Raw genomic sequence first — 5,003 nt, forward strand, 5'->3', positions numbered from 1 at the left:
CCTCTGCAACGAGATCAACAAAATACACGTTGAGTATGAGGTAATCAATCAGCAAATATTTGCTGTGCACCTGCTATACCCCAGGCAGCTCTCTAAGATTGTAAATTACAGAGACGAATACTCCATCTCTCAACTCCAGACATTTTCACTGGTTGTCCCTCGTGCCTGGAATTCTCTCCCTCCTCATTTCCTGGCTTCCCGGGCCTGCTTCAAGTTCACATTCTACAGGAGGTCTTTCCTGGCTGCCCCTTAATTCTAACGCCTCCCTCCTGTTGATTATGTCCAATTTATTCTGCGCGCAGCTCGTTTGTACGTGGTTGTGTGCGTGCTAACTCACTTGTTAGACTGTACGCTCCTTGAGGACAAGGACTATTTTTTTGCCTCTCTTTTTGTCCCCAGCACCTAGCACAGGGCCTGGCACACAGTAGGTGCTTAATAAGTGTTTATTGACTAATTGATTGATCTGGGTTGGTAGAGGGAGCTCCCTCATAAGGATGCCCACATACCAATGAAATTAGAGGTTTGAGTCACCAAATAGAAAAGGTCCCAGGCACTACACATTTCTTAAATCTATGATCCCATATGTACCCTTAGACAAATTCTTCAACATCTTTAACCTTAGTTTCCTCCACTGAAAAATGCACCAGCTAGTTGGGCCTGAAGTCAGAAAGACCTGGGTTCAAATCCTTATTCAGATGCTTACTAGCTGTGTGACCTTGGGCAAGTCACCCTGTCTGCCTCAATTTCTCCAAAATGGGGATAATAATACCACCTACCCTCCCAGGGTTGTTGTGAGGCTCACATAATATTTGTAAAATGATTTGCAAAGCTCTATAAATGTTGGAAATTATGTTTGTTTGTTTGTTTGTTTTGGTTTTATTTTGGTGAGGCAATTGGGGTTAAGTGACTTACCCAGGGTCACACAGCTAGTGAGTGTTCTGTGTCTGAGGCCGGATTTGAACTCAGGACCTCCTGACTCCAGGGCCAGTGGTCTGTCCACTGTGCCAACTAGCTAGAAATTATGATTAAAATGGGAGGGGGTGGTGGACTTAGTGGTTTTTGAGGTCCTTTCTCAGCTCTAAATCTATGCTGCTATGTGTAACCTTGGTAAAGCCACTTAACCTCTGGGGTCTCAGTTTTCTTGTCTGTAAAATGGGAGGGTAGGAGTGAAGGTTGAACTCAGCTTCTAGGGTCCCTTTCAACTCTAAATCTTTGATTCTTGCTGGATGACTCATGCTTCCCATACATTGCAAAAGACTCAGGAGAAGGAGGAGCCTGCACTGGTTCTTCACGGGGAGGAGGCTGCCTACTGGGAAGTCCCATCTGGAGTGACCAGGCTACATTCAGTGCATTATTAACAGAGGTGTACCTCTATTTCCCACCTTCCCGCCCCTTCCATTCTTATTATAACCAAACAAATACAGTTTAGAGTTAGTTTGACATGACTACTGAATTTTTATGACGTCTCTGGGGTCCACCGTATATTGCATTCCTCTCTCAAAAGTGCTTACTCATCCGCCCCGATTTGTTGTAATATAATTGCTCAGGATCCAGGCTAGATCAGCTGGCCTCGAATTCCAAGTAACTCTTTACTTTTCTCCCCAGTCCTCCCACAGCTGATCCTACGACCTGACCCCTCTTCACCCCAACATTCAAGCATTCCCACCCAACATGCTCATGGGTGCCCTACTGCTATGGGCACTGCCTTTGGACCAGGGGATGAAAGGAATAGGAGTCTTTATATGCTTAATTATTAATATTACTAATACTAATGATCATCATTAATAATCACTGGTAGTTATCATGTCATATGTAGTCTACTAATAATAGTGGATGTTTATATACCTTTCTATAAAAATGTTTTATGTATATAAGATGTCCCAAAAGTCTTAGTGCAGATTGAAGCTACAGTGTTTAAAACTTCACTGACTTTTGGGATACCCTGTATTATCGATTTTGATCTGTAAGATAATTCAGCAATTTTAGGAAGATTATAGCTACCCCAAAGTGGAATGGACTGTATTCTGAGGTAATGGGCTCCTCTTTAATAGTGGGGTGATGGTGGTCACTTCTCTGGTTTGCTGTAAAAGGCACTATTTTTCCCCTATTCTGGATTGAACTTGATGATTTTTGAGATCCCCTCCAACTGTGATGTTCTGGTGTGGAAAGACTTGGAGTCAGATAGACCTGAGTTCAAATCCTGCCTCATAAATTTAAGTAGCTGTGTGACCCCGGAGAAGGAAGACTCTTCACCACTGTCTGCCTCAGTTTCCTCATCTTTAAAATGGGGTGAATAACATCACCTCCCTCCCAGGGTTATTTTGAGGACCAAACCAGACAACGCAGATAAAGCTCTTTGCAGACCTCAAGTGCTAAATAAATGCTAGCTATTATAATTATTCTGCAGTGAAGATATATGTTCAAATAAACTAAACACATATTTATTCAGTTCTTACTCTTCACAAGACACCTCCCTAAATCCTGGGAACACAAAGACAGAACCAGTGAGTCCTTGCCTTTAAGGAGGCTTTGCTCTCCTGGATGGGGAGAGACAACATCTAAACAGCTCTGTGGGTACAATAGAATTTGGGGGTGGGAGAGGGCAGCAACACGTAAGTGAATCAGGAAAGTGTTCTCCTAATAGGTGGCACCTGGGTTGAACCTTGGAAGAACCCGGGGTATTAGGAGGTGGAAAAAATGAGGGTGCACATTCCAGGTGTGGAGCCCAGCCTATAAAAGGGCACGGGAGATGGATTGCTGGGCTTGGGGAATGGTGGTCAGGCCAGTATGGCTGCAGAAATATGAGATAAACCTGGAACAGAGAGGCTGGAATCAGACTGCGAGGCTTTCAAGGGAGAACTCAAGGAATCTGTATTTTATCCTAAAGGCATTTGGGAGCCCCTGAAGATCCTTGAGAAAGAGAGTGGCATCATGAAAATGGAGCTAAGGAAGATTATTTTGGCAGCTTTGTGGAGAAGGGGAAAAAAAAAAAGGAAGATCAGAGCAGGGAAGGGACTTCCTTCCCCAGGGTCATACAGCTGGAGAGTACCAGAGATAGGATGTGAACCTATATTCACATCTTGAGCTCTTTCCAGCTGCTACCACTCACCCAGTGGGAGTCTCAACTAATATGGGTCAAGTGCTTTCCGAAGGGGAAATCTAATTTCGCCTCAGACATGCTTTCTACTACACTCTTTTGGAGTCTAAGTCTGGAAACTGGAGGTGACCACATTCTCCCAAGCCCAGAACAGAAAGGATGGATGATGCCTCAACCTGCCAGCCCAAAGACATTCTGTGGGGTGCGGAGCCTGGAGAAACACCTTTTTACGTGTCTGTCCTTCCCCCCTCCCCCTTCCCACGGCCATCTCCTCGTTCAGCACTGATCTCGCTCACTGCCCAGCCTGCCCAGTCTGCCGCCTCCTCTCTCTCTCTTTTTGTATCGGGGCTCAAAGGCAGCCGGCTGCAGTACAGCCTTTTCCATGTCCCCTATTATCTGAGCTCCCTCATTATTCAGCACCGAGCCTTTGGATGCTGGAGGAATGTGTGTCACTGGGGAGGGGCTTGGGAAAGCTCCCCCTTCACTCCTAACATATCCACTTGGCCCCTTGCACCCTCGGTTAACCTCAGCTGCTCTTAGCACACGAAGGGGAGCCTGCAGCCTTAGCATCAGCTGAGTCTGTCCTTTGCTTTCCTTGTCTCCTTCTAGTCTGCTCCAAGGGGACCTTTAAGGGGCTTTCAGCTGAGTGATGAAAAGTTCAGGAGGGCTCGTCACACGTGTCAGAAACCCCCAGACCCAGAGTAAATACCTGCTTTGGTTATGAGAGGCAGAATGGAAAGAGCTTGGGATGGGGGATTAGATTTACCTTGGAAGCTCAGCTCTGTTACTTATTACTTGTCCGTAGGCGACTCACTTAGCCTTTGAAAAATGAGGATGTTGGACTAAATTTTCTCAAAACTCCATCCTAACTTTTAATCCCATGATTCTATTTAGCTCCATAGGTTTGCAAGCTCCACGAAGGCAGGGATCTTGTCTTCTCTAACCTTTGCAATTCCCCAGTACCTGGCCCAAAGCTGGGAGACCTGGTTTCTATAAGAGTGGTGCTAATGAGGCCACAGCTGAGCTCTCCACATGGACCAGAATCCTACAGGGTAAGACTGAATCCCCTGCAGGCAAAGTCATTACCAACTGGGTTATGCTGAGGGTGTGCCCAGTGAAGTCACAGCTGTTCATTCACTCAACAAAAAGCTGTTCATTAAATGACTATTATAATAGCATATATCATGTGTATATAATATTATAGATCACATGTAGATTATCACATGTATATTATTACACATCACTTATAAAACATCACAATACATATAATGTACATCACATATAGATTATCATATACATATATACTATTAAATATTATAATGAAGATCAAGATCCCTTAGGTAGAGCTGGTAACACAGTAGGTGTTTAGTGAATGATTGGTCATTGAATGATTAAATGAGCAACTATAGCTACACTGGTCACACCTTCAACATAATGCAACTAGTGATGACTTTATCCTGTGGAGGGGGATGGGCTCAGTGTTCATCAATGGAAGATGGTTGTCCAGAACCAGGGTTAGGGGTGTTCTCTGTGCCTCAGGGAACACAGGCTTCCTCTCTGCAGAACGCATCACTTCATACATGGCCCAAGCCTTCAACCGCAGCCTTATTAGCACAGAACTCTGGCCACCAAGCTAACCAGAATAAGTAGAATTAATTCTTGGAGATGGCCAGTAAACCACTGAGGGAACAAGGCCAGGCCACTCTTAACAAAAAATAATTTCCCTTTTATACTGGAGGGGAGCAAAAGAATTTTAGACTATCTTAGCCATAAAGACTATAAATTGTTTAAGCCAATCCCCTCATTTACAGGAGAGGTACCCATAGAGGGAAAAGGGCAGGAATTTCACGGGTGAAGGGAGGCTCAAACCCAGGCCTCCTAAAGCTGAGTTGCGCTAGGCTGTTTC

Source organism: Phascolarctos cinereus, unplaced genomic scaffold (genome assembly GCF_003287225.1).
Source record: "Phascolarctos cinereus isolate Bilbo 61053 unplaced genomic scaffold, phaCin_HiC Scaffold_726;HRSCAF=1367, whole genome shotgun sequence".
NCBI classification, from domain to species: domain Eukaryota; kingdom Metazoa; phylum Chordata; class Mammalia; order Diprotodontia; family Phascolarctidae; genus Phascolarctos; species Phascolarctos cinereus.